Source organism: Alligator mississippiensis, chromosome 15 (genome assembly GCF_030867095.1).
Source record: "Alligator mississippiensis isolate rAllMis1 chromosome 15, rAllMis1, whole genome shotgun sequence".
NCBI lineage: Eukaryota > Metazoa > Chordata > Crocodylia > Alligatoridae > Alligator > Alligator mississippiensis.
The window spans coordinates 16315774-16336710 of record NC_081838.1 but is presented as its reverse complement, the minus strand read 5'-3'; the positions used below and the strand labels follow the sequence as shown (position 1 = coordinate 16336710).

At 56.3% G+C, this 20937-nt stretch overlaps 1 long non-coding RNA gene across 2 annotated transcripts; it reads left to right on the top strand.

Moving 5' to 3' along the window:
• Window positions 1–5909: 5909 nt before the first annotated feature.
• Window positions 5910–9341, top strand: LOC132245642 (uncharacterized). 2 transcript variants are annotated; one of them, XR_009457349.1, is made up of 3 exons: window positions 5910–6326; window positions 6999–7253; window positions 7601–9341. It is a non-coding gene; the product is annotated as an uncharacterized LOC132245642 (long non-coding RNA). The 2 variants fall into 2 exon arrangements; XR_009457348.1 differs by having other exon boundaries at window positions 6994–7253.
• Window positions 9342–20937: the final 11596 nt, after the last annotated feature.

Below are 20937 nucleotides of genomic sequence, written 5' to 3'. Positions count from 1 at the left end.
GTGTGGCTCCCTCTGTAGCAGGGTCAGGGGAGATTTGTACAGCAGAGATTTGGGGTGGGGAAGGGGCAGCATTTAGAGTCAGGTGCTTCTTTGCAGCAAACGTATGGGCCTGATGCTTGTTCTCCCTAGGTGAAGGCTGCGCAGAGCTTCCCCATAAGACATTTACCTGTGCAGAGGGCACTGGCACAGGCAGTCATCGTGGAGCTGCTGCTGACGGGGTTGTGCACGGTGCACTTGACGTTTACTGGAAGATCTGGATGAGAGATGATCACGCCGGATCCTTGAGTGGTCGTACTGGGAGGTGGAGGGTCTGGGGCACTCCGGTTGTAGGTCACATTGCTGCCTCTGTTGGGGATGGTGCAGCTCAGGGTGGTGTTACAGAGCCCATTGACACAGCTCTGGGCATCACAGTCAATCGTGGGCTGGGGCAGACACTTCGCAGGGAGAGGAAAGGAAACATAAATGGGAGGATACAGGTGTGAAGGGAAGTAAATAGCGCCCTCCCTTCCTGCAAGCATCTCCGTGGGACACTACCAGGAGAGCAGAGCTGCTGAGAGCACCAGGTGACAGAGCAGACAGGAAAAAGGCCTATTAGCCCCACCTTGGGCGATGCTGGGTCCATGCAGGAGGCGCCTGGGGGTGGAAGACCCCTGCAGGGATGTGTCCATGTGAGATGTGCCTGCTGACTGATATTTCTATGCAGGCTCCTTGCTCACATATATGGACACACTTGAGCTCTTAGAGCAGAGGTGACAAGGGCACTGCACAAAACACGTCTTCACTCCAGCTGCAGCTGCAACACTCAGATCCTGGATCTGCAAAGTGTCGCCCACTTCGCTGGTGTATGGTGAAAGCAGAGACTGCTCCCCTGGACTGGGCACAGAAACAGCTGTGCTAATCCTGCCTTATCCATAGAGTGGGATTCACATCCCTACTAGTGCATCCATCACTGTTCCTGTGTGCTTCCAGGACATTTACTGATTAGGCTGTTGCATTTCAGTGTGGGGGGAAAGATTGTCTTTGAGGCTCAGTGGACAGAGACTGTTTAACTCCTGTGAAGTTAAACTAATTGTCAAGCTACTTTTGCAGCAGAGTGAAAAAACCCAACCACTTGCATGCACCATAGAGGCGCAGTGTGAAGAACCTGTTTAATTCCCTGTTGTCTGTGGTGACTTGAGCTGTGTAGGACCCCGCGTCCTCCAGCCTCAGGTCGGTGATTTGCAGTGAAAGGCCATCGTTGGGGACATGCAGGCCGCCCCTATAGTGTTTCTCTGATACAAGGGCACTCGGGGGGTCTCCTAGTGCCCTGCTTGCTCGACTGCCTGTGCCAATAGTCCAGCCAGCAATGTCTAATCTCTCCCCTGCTGGGATCACAAGGATGAAGGTGACTGTCTCCCCCCAGGGTCCTGACCAGCTCCATGGAGGCTGCATCTGCACCTGCTCTGGACTGTCCTGCACCTTGAAAGGAAACAACATAGATTCAGGGTAACAGAGCTGGACCTCACCACACACATGGCCATTGTCCTGCCCAGCCCCTGGCACCTCTGTCTGCAGAGTCCAGGAAGCTGCCTGGGGCTTGGCGCTGCCCCCCGCATGGGGAGCTTCTGCCCCGGGTGCTGCTGCCTTCCCCGTGGGCAGTCTGTTCCGGGCACTTCTGAGTGCATTGCTCCCCAGGCTGGGCCCAGGGAGCCTGTGTCCACCCAGGAGCACTGTCCCTGTCCCGCTGCCTCCAGGCCCTGGACCTGCCGCCGGCCCAGCCCCATGTCCAGGATGCCCGGGGTCCTGTGCCGCCTCCTGCTTCTCCTGGTCTCACCTGGCAGGGGAAATACCGTGCCCAGGCAGGTGGGTTTCCTCCTAGCGGGGAAAACCACATTCTTGGCAGGTGTAGTATCCTGACCCGGGTAACACTGAGTTACCATCCCACTTTCATTTCCAGCGGTAAGATCTTGGCTACACATGGACCTTTTGGAAAAGGGAGACTCATTTCTTGCTTGCTTCTGTGGCCGTACGGCTGAGGGGAAGCGAAACTAATGGGCAGCCAAACCCCAAGGCTTCGGGCTTGGGCCTGCAGGTAGGATGCCCGCCAAAGGCTTTGGAAATATCTGAAGGCCCAGGTGGGGATGGAGGATGTTTGCAGGTAGGAGGGCCACATATGGTTCTTCATTGGCTCACTGATACAGAATTGATTTGTCTGATTGGACTTGGGACATGAAAAATTTTCCTGGCATACCAGTGGGGCTGGGTCTTCAGCCTTGGAGCAGCCCCCTGGACAACCCGGTGGGAAGAACGGTGAAGAACCACGCCAGCAGCAGCTCCATGACGGCCTCTGTCAAGGCCCTTTGTGCAGACCATTGCAGCTCCAGCCTTGAAGCAGCCCCCTGGATGCCCCAGTGGTAAGCTGCAGAGTTGGGAGCACCATTTCCCCAGTGCTGGGGCAGCCCCTGTGGCTGGGCTGCCCCAAAGCCAGGGACCTGGAAGGCAGGGGTCCCCAGCCTTGGGAGTCTCCTGATGGGGCTGCCCCAGAGCCAGGGGCACTGACTGGTCCTCCTAGAAGTAGTGGGGCTCAGCATGGGTACCAGCCCTCCTGAGGGCACCACTCAGGCATGTCCCGACTCCCCCTTGCCCTGCACACGGTGAGCCCGGTTGATTGCTGTTACAGCAGCCTCATCTGTCCAGGAGCAGCTATGTTCCCCAGTGTTGTGCTGGCTCAGTGCAGACATTTCAGGGCTGTGTGATGTGTGTCTGGACCCAAAAAGTGCTTGTGTAGACACCAGGCAGTGGGAACTTGTGAGTCTCTTAAAACTTCCTGACCAAGAGAGTGGCAATAAGGCCCACGTAGAAGGCTTTGCAGGGCAGGTCCCTCAGGATTACTCTTATGCCATGGGTGCCAAGGGCAAAGTTCCCCTTCATCTCACAGTGCAGCTGCAGGTGTGGGGCGTTTGTGTCCGTCCTCCAACTGCCCCCACCTCCCACCCCCCACCACCTGCACCCATGTCTCTGTGTGGTTATTTTCTGCTAATGGAGCGACAGAACCAATGTGAGGTTTTCTGTCCTGCAGCTTCATACATTTCTCCCTCTGCAACATGTATGGCCAGTAGCCAACCACTGAGAACAGAAAACAAGAGACAGGAAGGACACAGCCAATGTAGGGGGAGTGTCTGGAGTGCGGAGGGTGCCTATCAGTCAGTCTCTGCCAGCGCCCTCCATATGAGGGTTGGAGCAGAGCTCCTCACCCTGAAAAGGTCAGACCTGTTCTGGTTTGCAACCACACCCTTCTGATTCACTCGGGTCTTCTTCAGTACGTGATACCTTCACCATTTGTGGAAAGGGGGTCTGTGTGGGTCAGTCTCACCCGGAGCAATTCTGCTTTCTAGTAAAGCCTCCCTGTTGGATGCACCCACGGGCACTCGGGGCCTGCAGGATGGAGCCCTCCATGGAGAAGTCGGCCTGGTTCCTCCTAACTCAACTCTCTTTCTGACTACTTCCAGCCTCACTCCCTGCTGCCTGCTCATCCTTCAGGTGCCTGCCATGATGGAGGAAGCTCTTTGTCCCTTTCTGCCATGCCTAATTCTGCATTTCCAAGCTCAGGGTAAGTGCCAAGGGGCTGCATTTACCCCTGGTGCAGCTCATAGAGGTTCTAGAAACAGAAAATGAGGGTGGGAAGGGAGCTTAGGAGGTCACATTGAGCCCAACCCCCTGCTCAAAGCAGGTACAGCCCCACCTACATCATCCCAGCCAAGGTTTTGTCTATCTGGGCCTTAAAAGCCTCAGAGATTGCACCACATTTTTGGGTAACCCATGGGTGAACGCAGGCTGCTGGTTTCTGCAAGGCAGGGGTCATCTCTGGTCTTGTTGTGGGGCCATTTGTTCCAGCGCTGCCCCAGCATGGGAGCTCCTGGGAGCTGCAGCCACATGGGCACTTCCAGGAGTATTAGCACTGTCCCTCAGACCAGCGCATGAGGGGATAACACTGAGCACTGCACAGACACCCAAGGCAGGCAGCCTGGGAAAACCTTAGCATGCTTGGAAGCGTCTGCTTCTTATCCCATGGAAGTGTCTGCTCTGAATGTTTCCTGCACCTCTGTTGAAGAGGATTGGGTCTTTACATGCATTTGAAATGGGAAATAGGCAGGGTGGGGGTCCTTTCATTTTGGTAAGAAGCTGTTACAGCTTTGGAAATCTGTTTGTGGGAGGAGTTTGCAGGTGTGGGGCTGCAGCTTGGGCCTGTGGGGTGCATGGGTGGGGGGACAGAGCTTAGTGCCTGAGAAGATGAAAACTCAGATACTTGTCCCTGAGCTGAATGACTCTGGGTCCTGGGCTGGGTGACTGCTAGTTAAATCAGTCTGCGCTCAGTGGAGCTACCTGCTAGCTGCTCATCAAGGGCTGTCTCGACCCAGATGCGGGGTTGCAGGTATCCAGGTCAGTGGGAAGCCTGTATAATGAGGAATCAAGTTTTGCCTGTCAGTAGCTAGAGGTGCAGGGCCCCAGAACCCAGAAGCCTTGCACCTATGTCCGTGACAGCTGGCAGACTTTGTGGCCACAGCAGAGACTAGCAGGCCTGCAGCTGTCAACCTGCTGTGACTTAACACACGCAGTGTCACCCATGTCATGAGTTTTGCTTGTCCGCAGCTTGAGGTGCAGTTTCCCCTGAACCCATGCACCGATCTTCTTGAAACTTGGCAGGCTTTTTGGCCTCTGCAGGGGCTAGCAGCCCTGCAGTTTTGGCCCCGCTGTGGCTTAATACAAACATGTGACTTGAGCCTTGCTTTCATGAATTTGGAGCACTCTTTGGAAGTAAAGGCACACGTGAACCTTGTGGTGGTAGACCATGTTAAAATGGCTTTGAGCAAACTCCAGTCTTACTACTAAAAATCAGTAGTAGAGGACGGTGAGGATGCTGCCAGATCCACCGGCAGAGGGACACCTGGCACAGGAGTTGTCAAGACCCTGGGGAAGGGAACAGACAGAGGCAGTGAAGCAGAGGTGGAGACAACCAGAGTGGGAAACAGTGGTAAGGACAGCAGCAGTGACCGCAGCTGTGGGTCCTCCTGCGAAAGGGACAGCAAATGAACCGAGTCTGAAACCCCGTGTTCAGGGACTGGACTGAGACGGGGCTGGAGGGAGACCATTCCTTGAGACCTCTGCGTGGGAGCGCTATTCTGGGGTGCCTCTATTATAATGGTGTGCGGGCTTTCTACTGGTGGGTTAAGGAGGTGATGAACAGTGACTACAAGGTGTATGTGTGACACATCATTTTACTCAAAAATAAAAGTATAAGAAAAAAAGCTGCTGCAGCCTCTGAGTACGTTCCTCCTCTGCAGGTCTGTGTGTCTGAACCCTGCTAGGATCGAGTCTCCTCCCCCACGGCCCCATCCGCTTGCACCACAGACCTCAGGGGCCCTCCAACCTCCCTTCGTGCCGGGCTCTCTGCCGCCCCCGCCCCGGGTCCCTTTTCAAGCAGCCCGGACCAGAGCACGGGGACGGGCGTGGGTGTTATCTGCCGTGCGGGTGCTCGGGGCTGTGCGGCCGGCAGATCCGGGCGGGCTGTGGGTCCGTGGCCGCCGCCTCCCGCTTGGCCCGGGCCGAGAGCAGCGTGGCCGGAGCCGCCGCCTCCCCGGAGCGGCCGCAGCCGCCGGCCCAGCGCCGTGCCCGGCATGGCCGGGGCCCCGCGCCTCCTCCTGCTCCTGCTGGCGCTGCCGCGGGCCGGGGAGCGCGGCCGGGCCGGGCCGGGCCGGGCCGGGCGGGCCCGGGAAGGGCGCGGGCAGCGCCGAGCTCCCGGCAGGGCGAGCCCCGCAGCGGGGCAGGGCCGGCGGCGGGGGAGGACCTGCCCCTGCCCAGCCCGGACAGGGACCTTGCACCCGGAGCGGCAGGAGCGGGCGGGGCGGTGCCGGGGCGGGGCGGGGCGGGGCTGTGTGGGCAGGGGTGCCCGGGGCTGGGCAGGGCAATGCCCGTGTGCGCGGGGGTCGCCCTCAATCCGTGTTGTTCCCGGCAAGTGCAGCATGGTCCGGAGCCGGTGCAGACGCCGCCCCGACAGAGCTGGTCGGCACCGCGGGGGAGACGGTCACGTTTCCTCTCGAGATCCCGGCAGGGGAGACATTAGATACTGCTGTCTGGACGATTGGCACAGAGTCTAGCAACGGCGGGACCAGGAGACCCCGCGAGTGTCCTTGTCACAGACAGACGCTATAGGGGCCGCCTGCGTGTCCCCAACGCCGGCCTCGCACTGCACATCACCGACCTGAGGCCGGAGGACGCGGGGTCCTACACAGTTAGAGTCAACACGGATAAAAGTGTATTCACCCGGTTCTTCTCACTGCGGGTCTACGGTGAGTGCTGGTTTGTTCGGCTTTTTTTTTTTTTTAAATCTATAACAAATAACTCTCCCAATGTAGGAATTAAACAGCCTCTACACATCGACCTTCCGTGTCTCTCTCTCCCCTACAACCTAGTTAATATAACGGTCTGCAAGGGTACAGGAATGGGGTGGATACCCGGGTAGGGATGTGAATCCCACTCCGGGGAAGGGGCAGGATGAGCACTCGTGCTTGTGCCCGGTCCGGGGGAGCAGTCTCTGCTTTCCCCACACATCAGCCAAGCGGGGGGGTACTGGACAGATCTGGGCTCTGAGCGTTACAGCTGCAGCCGAAGTAAAGACATGATGTGCAATGCCCTTGTCACCTCCACGCTAAAAGCTCACAAGTGTGGATATTTCTGAGCAAGGAGACCTGCATAGAAATGTCAGTCACCAGGGGCATCTCATACTAGACACATCCCTGAAGGGGTCTTCCACGCCCAGGGGCCTCCTACAGGGACCCAGCATCGCCTGAGTGGGGGCTGATAGGCCTTTTTCTTGCCTGCTCTGTCACCTGGTGGTCTCGGGGGGCTCTGCTCTCTTGGTAGTGTCTCAGGGAGATGCTTGCAGGAAGGCAGGGTGCTGTTATCTTCCCTTCACACCTGTATCCTCCCATTTCGGTTCCTTCCCTCTCCCTGCAGAGCAGCTGTCAGAGTCCACAATTCACTGCAATGCCCAGAGCTGTGCAAATGGACCCTGTAACATCACCCTGAGCTGCTCCATCCCCAAAGGAGGCAACAGCGTGACCTACAGCTGGAGCCCCCACAGCCCCCCAGTATGACCGTTGAAGGATCCATCGTGGTTATCTCTCCCCCAGATCTTCTGATAAACGTCACGTGCACAGTGCAGAACCCCGCCAGCAGCAGCTCCACGACGGCCTCTGTCAAGGCCCTTTGTGCAGGTAACATGCCCTGTGGGGAGCTCCATGCAGCTCATGCCTGGGGGAAATGGTTCTCATTGTGCAGGCTGCTGTGGGGCCACAAGGCACCTGACTCCAGGCAGATGCTGCACCACTCTCCACCCCAAATCCCTCCCCTGCAGATTCTCTCTGACTCTGCTACCCAGAGAGGCACAAGCTTCATCTCTGTGCAGGGAGGGCCAAGCCTCCTAGCTCCCTGCAGGGCTCCTCCTGCCCCTAGAGGGACCCCAGGGGCTGGCCCCATCCCCACTGCCCCCCAGGGCAAACACCACGGGGCAGCACCAGGCACTTCCCCCTGGCTCTGACCCTCTGTCTTGCTCTTGTTCCAGCAAACACGCCTGCCCAGGCCTCATCACTGTCCTACTGCCAGGCCAAGAAGCTCATCCTGCTGTTGGTGTTGGGAGTGCTGATCACCGGGACCGTGGCAGTGCACATCATGCCTGGCAAGCTGCTGAAACAGGATTGAGCAGGGCCCAGCCCACTCCAGCCCTGCTCTGCTCTGGGAGGGAAGGATAGAAAAGCTGGAGCATGGAGGAGAAGCAGCCGGTGGGCTGTGGGGGTCCGACTCCAAGTGACAGAGACCAGTTTCTACAGCAGCACAGACACCCTGGAGGAGAAATGCCATCCCATCGCTGCCTCCTACCATGCCCAGTGGGGACAATAGACCATGTCCCCCAGTCTACAGGGCAGTCACTGGCTGGGCTCAGGGGCACACAGACATGGGCAAGACACTACCCCGCTGTCCTAGGGGCAGCTGCAGCCTTGAAACAAACTTTCCCTCCTCTGCACTATCTGTCTCTGAACCCTCAGGGTCAATCCTCCCCCAACTACTCCTCAAGAGCCCCATGAGTTTGCACCGTGGGTCCCAGGGCTTGTTCAGCCATCAGCATTGTGGGTGCCAACATCCCTGGGAGGCAGGATCTCCACTGGCAGGGTAATGCCCAAGCACCCCGCCCCCCTCGCCCATTTCCATTTTGCAGCAAACCCAGCCCAGCCCCATCATGGGGGAGCTCCGAACAAACCTTGCTGCCTGTCCCTGCACTTCCTGCCCCGGCCTTGAAAGCCTGCCTCCACTGCACCCACCCCAGTGCCCGTCTTGGCCCCTGACCTGCTCCTCCATCCAGGCAGGGCACTGCTCTCCTGCTGGGCCAAGGGGCTCATCCTGCTGCCACCGGTCCTGGTGCCCAGGGGAAGGCTTTACAAAAGCTTGGACCCAGGAGCAGAGACCCTGCAGGGTGCTCTGTTGGGACCCAGAGGCCTTCAGGCCCGGGTTTTGAGCCTTGTGCTTAGGTTAAACTCAGTGCTTTGCTTAAATTGTGGTCGAGACAAGCACGCAGTGCAAGGAGCAGGTGGGAAAATACTGTCCCTGCCTGAAAACAAATTGAGAAGCTAACTTACTTAATTGAATAAATATAGCCTGGACAAAAGAGCAAACCTACCCCTACCTAGGAATGAAAACATCACCTTGGAGTAGAGAATACCAGTTAAAAGAAACTATATTTGACAAACACAAGCAAAATTTTAATATGCATTATGACAGAGCTGGGCAAAATGTGGCCCAGGGGCCGGATGCAGCCCCCCAAGCCATTCTATCCAGCCTGCGGGGCCCCTAAAACATTTAGAAACTTAATATTTATCTGCCCTGGACTGACTGCCTGTTATGCAGCCCTCGATCGCTTGCCAAATCTCAGTAAGCAGCTTTCTGCCCAAAATAATTGTCTGCCCCTGCATTAGGAGGAAGCATTACGTTGATTTTCTGTATTAAGAAATACAAGCTATCTGGTATGTAAAGAAAGGAGAGGGCACGGACCCTTCTGCACCTAGTCCTGGGTGATCTGGTCACCGATCCAAGATCCAGAACTCAGACGAAGGAGTCGGGAACCTTGGACAAAACCTCACAGACTGCCCATCCAGAGACGTTGCCTCCGTTCAACCTTGGGGTGGTGAGCATCTTTTTTTTTTTGCTTTGACCAACTACAGTTCACAGATTAATAAGTCCTGAAAATGCTCCATTTTTCCTTGAGGGTTGTATCTGACAGGGTTCAATAAACTTGCTTCTCATTTAGGAAACCCATGTATCCGTACCTGGTACAAGACCCAATGCAGCATCACTGGATGCAGCAGTGTCCCCGCAACCCCGCGCACTCATGTCACCAGGGGCACTGGTGTCCCTGCGTCCACACCAGTTCGGAGCGGAGGGGGACTGATGCTGTCCCCAGGAGGAGGACGGCTCCAGCCTCAAGCTCCTCCTGCCTCTGCCCGGCACTCAGACAGCAGTTGCCAGTCCTGGAGACCCTCCAGCACAGCCCGGCCTAGTGCCAGCGGGGTGGGCACTGCATCGCTGCCTGGCACAGCCCCAGGGCCCCCCGCCGGCAACCCCGCCCCTGCCTAACCCCTGCCTCCCTGCTCCCGGCAGCGCCACAGATGCCCCCTGCCCCCCAGCCGTGTCCGCCTCTGTCCAGGCTGCGCTGCCCGGTGCCTCTTGTAGCAACCCCCGGGGGCAGCGGTGCCCGGGGCAGCTGAGTAGCCTGGGCGGGGGGTAGCAGGCACAGGAGCGCGGGGACCGTAATGTGCTGCAGGAGGGGCGCTGATCAGGCAGGAAGGCCGCCAGGGAGGCGGTCTAGGACCGGGCAGCTGCAACTAGTTCGGCCAAAGCCGAGCGCCCCCCGCAGCCTATCTCCCAGGTGAGCCGGCTCCGGGCTGCCTTCCCGGCCGCTCCTCGCCCCGCCCCGCGCCGGCCTCGCTGCCCGGGCCCGGGCCGGACACCCAGGGGCAGCCCCGGCTCCTCGTGCGTGCTCCGCGCCGCGGACGCTGCTGCTCCGCCTGACACGCGCTCCGTGCCCGGGCCAGGCCGGGGCTGCAGGGCAGAGGCACCGGCAGAGCTGGCGGCCAGGCCGGGCCCTTGGAGCCGGGGGCCGGGCCGGGCCGGGCCGGGCCGGCAGCAGGGCAGCCCCGGTGCTCGGCGCTGGACGCGGGCCGTGGGGCTCGGCGCTGACCCCGCGCGGGGAGCTCCTAGCCCCGGTGCCGCCGCCGCCGCCGCCTTCCCCGCGGGCAGCCCGGGCCGGGCCCCTCCGTGTGCGCCGCTCGCCGCGCCGGGCCGGGCCCGGGGAGCCCGTGTCCGGCCGGGAGCGGTGTCCGTGCGCCGCCGCCTCCAGGCCCCGCACCTGCGGCCGCCCAGCGCCGTGCCCGGGATGCCCGGGGCCCCGCGCCGCCTCCTGCCCCTCCTGGCCTCACCTGGCAGGGGAAGGACCGTGCCTAGGCAGGCGGGTTTCCTCCTAGCGACGAGCAGCTCTTTCTGGGCGGGGTGGTACCCTGCCCCGGGTAATGCAGCAATGCCCGCTGCCCACCTGCACGCCAGTCTCTGTGCTGGTGTTTCCTGCTAAAGAGGTGACAGAACCGGTATGAGATTTTCTCCTCTGAAGATTTACAAACATTCTTGGCCCTGCGGTGAGCACTCAGCACCCTGTATAGCCAGTGTCCGACCTCAGAGGAGAAGCAGGTGGGCCGTGGTGTGGAAGTGTCTGCAGCGTGGATGATGCCACTCAGTCATGTCTCTGCAAGCTCCCACTGTACCAGGACAAGGGCAGAGGCCTCGGCTGAAAAGCCACTGTATGTCAGACCTCGTCTGGCTTGTAACCACATCCCTCTGACTCAGGTCTGCTGTTCATAGCAAGGGCATCTGTGTGGGTCAGTCTAAACGGGAGCAATTGTGCTTTCTACTATCGTCCTCCCTGCTGGGTGCACTAATGCCGCTGGTGATGCATAGGAAGGGTACAGGGGGCGTGGGGTACACGCACCCCCTGAGATTGGCCACCGCCGACACTGCTGCTGGTGTCTGCAGGTGATCACTGCTCGCCACTCCGCACTTGCCACTGACACCTCCGCGGCCACCTGCGGGTGGTCCCCACTCAGCCCGCTCTTGCCGTGGCTGCCTGTGGGCCGTCCCCACTTGCCAGCACCATGCCTGTTCCCAGGAGGAGGAACGCTCCACTCTTATGCTCCTCCATGCAGAAATCAGCCTGGTTCCTCCTAACTCAAGTCTGTCTGACTCCTTCCAGCCTCACTCCTTGCTGCCTGCTTGCCCTTTCAGATGCCTACCATGATGGAGGAAATTCTCTGTCCCTCTCTGCTGTGCCTCCTGTATTTCCAAACGTAGGGTAAGTGCCAAGGGGCTGCATTTACCCTTGGTGCAGCCAGAAGAGGTTATAGAGCCACAAAAAATGAGGGTGGGAAGGGACCTCAGGAGCTCAGTGAGTCCAACCCCCTGCTCAAAGCAGGACCAGCCTCTGCTATATCATCCCAGCCAAGGCTTTGTCTAGCTGGACCTTAAAACCCTCTGCAGATGGAGACTGCACCACCTCTCTGGGTAAACCCAGGGTGAACACAGGCTGCTTGTTTCAGCAAAGCATGGACAGTCTCTGGCCTTGCCATGGAGCTGTCTGTTCCAGCGCTGCCCCAGCTCAGGAGCCCTGGGAGCTGCAGCCACATAGGCACTTACACTGGTATCAGCACTCTCCAAAAACAGGAGCCCAGCAATTTTACAATTGTAATGTGATGGTCACCCTTTTCCTCTCTGTTTTGTTCAGACTTTAATCGGCCCACCATCAAAAAAAAATGGTTTGAACCTATACAATTAAACAGCATAAAGCAAGACAGAACTGCCAGCAAGGTGTGCAGTCCAGAGAAAAGGCAGAAGCCATCCTGCACCACTGTGACGGCCAGGACCAAATAAATTAATAAGCAATAGATATGTGCTGCTTGGAGGCATTTGGAAGTTTTGCCTAATATTAACTTGTAAGTTTGTAACCTGCAAATGCAATTTGCCTGTCATAAGTTTAACCAAAATGATAAAACTAACTGTTTGTAGAACTGACTGAACCTCAAAGACAAAGCTATAGCTGTGAGATTAGCTGACCTAACGGTTTTTGCTCAAAGTTCAGCCTTGATGAAAAAAACTGGATCCAACCGCCAGGCCCACCCAGCACGTTCCAGGAAAGCACGTCTCAAGAAAGCATAGTCAGAGAAATCTAAAGGGGTTGGATTTACGTGGAGTAATGTTAATGTCAGACCTGAAGATGCAGCATTGTAATTTGCTTATTGGATAAACCCGAGTATGGGTAGTAACCTTTTATAATAATTTTTAACACCTTTTCATCCCATAGGGTAACAGCTATAGGGCAAGATTGTGAGTAGCTCTAAAGCCAACAGATTAGCATAAGACTAGGTACAAAAAGTGCATGCGTCAGGTAACCAGCAGGAAAAAGGGAACAGAACGGTAATTGCTTTTCCAAGCCCGGACCCCAAACTCCCGGTGTGAGTGAAGATCAGATCCTGATCAAGACAACTTCCCCAGTAATCCCTCTGATTGTGTTGATCGGGGACGCCTGACTTTGCTGGAATCATTTGGCGCTCACCTGGCATTGAGGGACTATCGATAAGTTGCCAACCCATGTCTGTCTATCTGTTCTTTTGAACAGCCCAGTGGCTGATACCCTCGCAGTGCCCAGCTGGCCTGCGATAGATTGATCTATCTATCTGTTGTTATTATCTGTTGTTATTATTTACTATTAGCTCTTTAATACTGCATTATCTGCTTATCGCATTGATCTTTCTGTTAACTGTTGTGTGTGTAAGCTATAATAAAATTGCCATTGCTTCACTCCCAACTCAGCCTCCTTGATCCCGAACCAAACAGCCTAGGGGCTGATACAGTTGCAGCATCCAGTCAGCCTGCAACTAAACTGATATACTCACAGTGCCCAGCTGGCCTGTGGCACACCACCAGCACGAGTGAAGACACATGCTTGGTGAAACCTGACATCAACTCCAATGTTGAAAGAGGACATCAGCCAATGTTGATAGCCCTCAACTCCGAAAAATGCAAGGTACTCCGCCTTGGGCAGAAAAATGCACAGCATGATTATAGGCTTGGCTGTGCTACACTTGCTAGCACCATGGCTGAGAGGGACTTGGGGGTCATGACTGACCACGTAATGAATATGAGCCATGAATGTGATGCTGTAGCCAGCAAAACGAGCAAAACTCTGTGTTGCATCCGTAGATGCTTCTCCAACAAATCCCAGGATGTCATCCTCCCGCTGTACTTGGCCTTGGTTAGGCTGCAGCTGGAGTGCTATATCCAATTCTGGGCTCCACACTTTAAAAAGGATGTGGAGAAGCTTGAGAGAGTCCAGAGGAGAGCCATGCACATGATCAGAGGTCTGGAAAACAGACCTTATGATGAGAGGCTGAGAGCCATGGGACTCTTCAGACTGGAAAAGCACAGGTTCAGGGGGAACTGGTGGCTGCATATCAGTATATAAGGGGTGTTCACCAGCATCTGGGGGAACATCTCTTGCAGCTAAGATATTACAAGGACTAATAGCTCATTTCATAGTGGAAAGAATCTTTTTTTCTGTCACTTAGGTTTATAGCTTGCTGGTACTTATTAAAGCAAGACTTTCTGAGTTTTGTGTCAATTCTTAAAGTACAAGGTTTAAAAACCCACTTTATAAGTGCAACAAGGGGCAGGGGGTGCTTTGTCTCTTAAAACTTCCTGACCAAGAGAGTGGCAATAAGGCCCACGTAGAAGGCTTTGCAGGGCAGGTCCCTCAGGATTACTCTCATGCCATGGGTGCCAAGGAAAATGTTCCCCTTCACCTCACAGTGCAGCTGCAGGTGTGGGGTGTCTGTGTCCGTCCTCCAACTGCCCCCACCTCCCACCCCCCACCACCTGCACCCATGTCTCTGTGTGGTTATTTTCTACTAAAGGAGTGACAGAACCAGTGTGAGGTTTTCTGCCAGGCAGATTTATACATCTCTCCCTCTGCACACTGTGTGGCCAGTGCCCAAACACAGAAGAGAAAAAACATGAGGCAGGAAGGATACAGCCAATGTGGTGGGAGTGTTTGCAGTGTGGAGGATGCCTATCAGTTGGTCTCTGCCAGCTCCCATCATATGAGGGCAGCAGAACTCCTTGCCCTGAAAAGGTCAGACCTGTCCTGGCTTGCAACCACATCCCTCTGGTTCACTCAGGTCTGCTTCAGTACTTGATACCTTCACGGTTTGTGAAAAGGGCTTCTGTGTGGGTCAGTCTCACCAGGAGCAATTCTGCTTTCTAGTAACGTCCTCCCTGGTGGATGCACCCACGGATACTCAGGCCCTGCAGGATGGAACCCTCCATGGGGAAGTCGCTTTGGTTCCTCTTAACTCATGTCTCTTTCTGACTACTTCCAGCCTCACTCCCTGCTGCCTGCTTGCCCTTCAGATGCCTACCGTGATGGAGGAAGCTCTTTGTCCCTTTCTGCTGTGCCGCCTCCTGTATTTCTAAGCTCAGGGTAAGTGCCAAGGGGCTGCATTCACCCCTGGTGCAGCCAGGAGAGGTTCTGTAATCACAGAAAATGAGGGTGGGAAGAGACCTCAGGAGCTCATTGAGTCCACCCCTCTGCCCAAAGCAGGACCAGCCCCAGGTATATCATCCCAGCCAAGGCTTTGTCTAGTTGGACCTTAAAAACCTCCAAGGATAGAGATTGCATCACCTCTCGGAGTAACCCAGGGGTGAGCATAGGGTGCTGTTTTCTGCAAGGCAGGGATGGTCCCTGGTCTTGCCATGGAGCTGTTTGTTCCAGCACTGTCCCAGCATGGGAGCTCCTGGGAGCTGCAGCCACATGGGCACTTACAGGACTTAGTGCTCTGCTTTGTGCCAGGGGGTGAGGACATAACACTGAGCAGTGCACAGGCACCCAAGGCAGGCAGCCTGGAAAAAGCTTAGCTGGCTTGGAAGTATCTGCTTCTCATCCCACGGAAGTGTCTGCTCTGAATGTTTCCTGGACCTCTGTTGAAGAGTATTGGGTCTTTACATGCATTTGAAATGGGAAATAGGCAGGGTTGATGATCCTTTCATTTTGAAAAGAAGCTTTTGCAGCTTTGGAAATCTGTGTGTGGGAGGAGTTGGCAGGTGTGGGGTGCAGCTTGGGCCTGTGGGGTGCATGGGCGGGGAACAGAGCTTAGTGCCTCAGAAAATGAAAACTCAGATCCATGTCCCCAAGCTGAATGACTCTGGGGCCTGGGCTGGGTGACTGCTAGTTAAATCAGTCTGCGCTCAGTGGAGCTACCTGCTAGCTGCTCATCAAGGGCTGTCTCAACCCGGAGGTGGGGTTGCAGGTACCCAGGTCTGTGGGAAGCCTGGACCCACCTGTTCTCCAGGCTCTCAGCCCAGTTCTGCCGAGGCCTTGGGGCCAGACAGCATTTCCCTGCTGGAGTTAGGAATGTATTAACCCTCCTCCCCACCCTCCCCTCCCTCCTGCTCCCAGTCCTTTCTGAAGCATTAGGTTGTAAAGAAATGGCAGTGGCTGCTGAGGAAACCATGCTGTTAGTACCAGAAAATAGATAATCAGGTTGGGATGAAATCATGTGGACAATGCGACTCAGCTCTGGAGGGCACTATCGGATTGTGACACTTGCTAAGAGGGACAGTCGTGTGGAGCTCAACACAGCCTCCCTGCTAGGCAGGAGAATCATCTTCCGTCCCAGGAATCTCTCACTGCAGATTGAGCTGGTTAAGAAGTCGGACAGTGGTATCTATTTTATGGATGTGCCATCTGCATCCGGCAGTCTCGATACCACCTGTTTCCATGTGTCTGTGTTTGGTGAGAATCTGGACCCTGCTTCCCCCCAGTCTCACCTGTTTGGGGGCACCCACTGCCCTCAGCCCCTCTCACCAGGACTTCTTCCAGGCCGAGTCCGCCAGCCCAACCTCACAACACTCTCTGCTCACCCAGGGCACGGACAGTGCAATGTTACCCTATCCTGCCAGGTGCAGGATGCCAACGGAGTCACCTGCAGCTGGTCCCGAGGTGCATCCTGGAGCCTAGCCAGAGAGGACCAGCAGCTCCCGGGGCATCAATCCCAGCTGCAGCTGGACATCACTGAGGGCAGCAATGACACCTTCTATCACTGCAACGCCAGCAATGCAGCCAGCTGCGGCACGGCCACCATCCATGTCAAACTGCTGTGCAACTTCCTAGCCACAGGTAAATGTCCCTTAGTAGGAACCTGACTAGGGGTTGTCCCTGTCTGGTCTGAGGGCCCCTTTGAGTCACCCCAAAGCAGAAACGAGCTTGCCGTTGGAAGCAATTTCTTGTCTCGGGAAACCCAAAGAACAATATTTGCACGACACTTGCAACTCCCTGCTCCCAAGCTTTGCATGCTCATGGGCCAGACACTTAGTGCTGGGACTTGGGAGGTATTTAGACACTTTGCTCTTGTGGATATAAAGAGCATTAGGCACCTAAATACTGTCAAAGCAGCCAAAACAGGACTGAGCAGGGCCCAGCTAACTGGCCCTACTCCCCTAGGAGGGAGGGACTGTGGGAGTCATTTGCCCGCAGCTTCGAAGGGTTTCCTTTCATGTCTGCAGCATGCAGGAGAAGCAGCTGGTGCGTCTGCGGGGGTCCAAGTCCCAGCACCCAAGGCCAGTCCCTCATGCATCCCCCAGCACTGTGGGCACTGTGGGCACCCTAGAGCAGATGGTCCCCCACAGCTGTTCCCTCCCCTGCCCAGCGGGACCTGCAGCCAAATCCATCTGGCAAAGGGATACCTGGCACAGGAGCTGTCAAGACCCCCGGGAGGGAAAGGACAGCAGCAGCGAAGTGGAGGTGGAGACCACCAGAGTGGAAGACCCTGGCCCCCAGTCTGCAGGACCCAGTCTGCAGGACAGGGACTGGCTGTGTGCAAGAGCCCACAGACACATGGGGAAAGGGGTCATGGGGAAAGGCACTTGATGGTGGGAGTCTACTACAGACCGCCTCACCGGGGGATGAGCTGGACCGGGAATTCTCTGGTCAGCTCACGGGGGCTGTAAAGGTATGTGGTTGTCATGGGTGACCTAAACTACCCAGACATCTGCTGGGAGGAGCAGTCAGCCAGGTCTGACTGCTCACGTAGGTTCCTAGCTGAGATACAGGACCTCCACCTACCCCAGGAGGTACACAGTGCTACCAGGGGAAATGCCTTGCTGGACTTGGTTCTTGCCACAGGCGAGGACCTGGTGAGGGGTCTGCAGGTACTTGGCCACCTGAGTGACAGTGATCATCACCTGCCGGAGTTTACCATCCAGCGCAGGGTGGTGACAGCAAGCAGCAAGGCAGAGGTCCTTGACTTCAGGAGGGCCAACTTCTGTAAGCTAAGAAAGTTAGTAAGAGAGGCATTGGGGTCTCAGAGCTTCAATGAGATGGGAGTCCAAGACAGGTGGTTGTTCATCAAGGAGACAATCCTCCGAGCTCAAAGGGAGTCAGTGCCAATGTGCACCAAGGGGGGCAGGAGTGCTAAGTAGCCCACATGGCTCGGCAAAGGCATCCAGGGATGCCTGCAGGCAAAAAAAGAGATGTACAAACAGTGGAAGCAAGGGGCTATCACTAAGGAGTATTACACCTCCATTGCTCAGGATTGCAGGGAGGCTGTTAGGAAGGCCAAGGCAGAGATGGAGCTAGGGCTAGCGACCAGAATTAAGGATAATAAAAAGTCCTTTTTCAAATACATAAGAAGAAAGAGGAAGGCACGGGGTAATGTGTGGCCCCTACAGGACAGGCTTGGCAATATGGTGACTGCAGCAACCGAAAAAGCTGACCTCTTTACTGAATTCTTTGCCTCCATATTCCTGAGCAGAGTTACGGATGGACCCAGGGGAGGCACCACCATGCCTAGGGTGAGGGACAACCTATTTAGGGAACTTTTGGAGGGGCTGGTCTTGTTTAGATCAGTAGGTCCAGATGCTCTTCACCCGAGGGTGCTGAGGGAATTGGTGGGGGTCATAGTGGGGCCCCTGGCATGGCTGTATGAGCATTTGTGGGGCACTTCCAGAGGATTGGAAAAGGGCCAATGTGGTCCCCATTTACAGGAAGGGGAGAAAGGAGGACCTGGGTAACTATAGGCCAGTTAGTCTCAAAATGATCCTTGGGAAGACCTTTGAGAAAATGATCAAGGAGCACATCTGCACGGGCCCAGCAGGGGAGATAATGCTCAGGGGCACCAACACGGGTTCATTGAGAGCAGGTCCTGCCTGACTAACCTGGCTTCTTTTTATGATCAGGTTACAAGTCCCTGGACAAGGGCGTTAGGGTAGATGTCATCTTCCTCAACTTTAAGAAGGCCTTTGACACGGTTTCCCACTACATTCTCTTAAAAAACTTGGTGACTACTGCACTGCTGCCTACACAGTCAGATGGGTGGCAAATTGGCTGGATGGTCACACCCAGAGAGTGGTGGTGGATGGGTCATTTTCGACCTGGACAGAAGTGGGCAGTGGGGTCCCCCAGGGCTTGGTCCTGAGGCTAGTACTGTTCAACATCTTTATCAGCAATCTGGATGCAGGTGTGGAAAGCACACTGTCCAAATTCACTGACAACACCAAGATGTGGGGCAACGTGGGCATGCTGAAGGGAAGGGAGAGCATCCAGGTAGATCTAGAAAGGTTGCAGAGGTGGGTGGATGAGAATAGGATGGCATTCATTGCAGACAAGCGCAAGGTGCTGCATCTATTGAATAGGAACCAGCAGCACACCTATATGCTGGGAACACCCTTCTTGTCAGCAGGGTGGCAGAAAGGGATCTTGGAGTCATTGTTGACTCCAGGATGAACACGAGCCTCCAATGCGAGGAAGCGGTCAATAAGGTTAACCGCACCATGTTGTGGATCTACAGATGCATCACAGGCAGGGACAGGGAAGTGATTCTTCCCCTCTATGTGGCACTGGTCAGGCCACAGTTGGAGGACCGCCTCCAATTCTGGGTGCCACACTTCAAGAGGGATGTGGCTAGCACTGAGAGGGTCCAGAGAAGGGCCATTCACATGGTCAAGGGGCAGCAGGGCAGGCCCTATGAAGAGAGCCTAAAGGGCCTTAATCTATTCAGCCTCCACAAGAGAAGGCTGAGAGGGGTGGCCATTTACAAACTCACCAGGTGGGACCAGCGGAAATTAGGGGAGGCTCTATTCCCTGGGCACCACCTGGGGTTACTAGGAATAATGGCCACAAATTGTAAAGTAACGTTTCCTGATGTCCAGCCTGAACCTGCTCTCTAACAGTTAGGGCTGCCAGGCTCTGGAACGGGCTCCCAAGGGAGGTAGTGCTCTCTCCTGCCTTGAGGTCTTCAAGAGGAGGCTGGACAGATATTTGGCTGGGGTGATATGATCCCGGCACCTGTTCCTGCCCAGGGCAGGGGGTCAGACCTGGTGATCTGTTTAGGTCCCTTTCAACCCTAAATACTATGACACAGGCAGCACAAACAGATGCTGCCCAGGAGCAGCCCCACGCATGGCCCCTCATCCATTGCAGCGCAACCCTTACTGGCACAGCACAGTGAAGCCTCAGGACCCAGGAATTCATCTGCTTGATGAATCCAAGAATGGCCCCAAAACTGCAGGAGTCTGCCCCTTTCCACCCCCTGCACTGACTGACGCTGCTTGGGTGGGGAGGTCCCAGCAGCCCAGCACCTAGGACCTGCCCCTGCCAGGGCACAGCTTCAGGCCCTGGCACTCAGGGACCTGGTGCCCTGTTCTTGATGCCAGTGTCTGATCCCACCAGGACTGGACAGGCTGCAGGTGTGGGGGCATAGTGGTCACTGCCCATCCCCCTGGCCCCATATCTGTACGGAGGGGTAAAAAATTGGGGAAAGAGGTGGTGCAGTGAGCTGGGCTATTTCTTGCACCGCCCTGAGACTGGTGCCTGGCATGGGGAGCTTGTGTCCTTACAGCTGTATGTACCTGGCCCAGGAGAGCTGGGCCTGGCTGGAGTTCACCCTAGAGGTCTCCTGGCATTGCTCCTCTCCTGGCCAAGGAGCCATGAGGGGCAGCTGCATCTGGGACATAGATAGGGGCAACCATGGAGACTGAGCTGCCAAAGAGCAATCTGCCAAGGTGCCACAGAGACTGTAGATCACCTCCTATGGCTCTGCTCACTCACCTAGGAGGTGTGGAAGAAGGTAAAGTGTCTGGGCAAAGCAGTGACAGGGGTTGAACAGCTGTGAAGAGAGGTGATGCTGCACGGGCACCAGACTAAACCCCAGGGAGCCTGTCGCCTGCTTCCATCAGTTCATGTCCAGCGTCAGGAGCGAAGTGAAGTGGAGGTGGAGACGACCAGAGTGGGAAAGAGCGATGAGGACAGCAGAAGTGACTGCAGCGGTGGGTCCTCCTGCGAAAGGGACAGCTAATGAACTGAGTCTCAAACCCCGTGTTCAGGGACTGGAGTGAGACGGGGCTGGAGGGAGATGACACCTTGAGACCCCTGCATGGGAGCGCTATTCTGGGGTGCCTCTATTATAAAATAACAGAAAACCAGGTCTTCTTTGCTCGTCTTCCCCACTCTTGGTCCCCACTCCTGCCTTCGCTGCCACCCTTAGCTGTTCACGCACAAGCAGCCTTTGCCGGGCCCCGGGCTGTGCCGGGCAGGCCAGGAGCAGGCAGGGCTGGCGGGGCAGGTCCCCGGGGACAGACACGGGCACGGCCGCCGACACCCCGCTCCGCCCCCCGCCCGGGCTGCGGGGAAGGACACGTCGGATTGGTGCAACATTCGCACCAATCGGGGGCGAGCGGGGCGGGGCTTGCCGCGCGCATGCTCGGCCGTTGCGTGGGGCGGGGCGGGGCGGAGCCGGGGAGAGGTGAGCGCGGGAG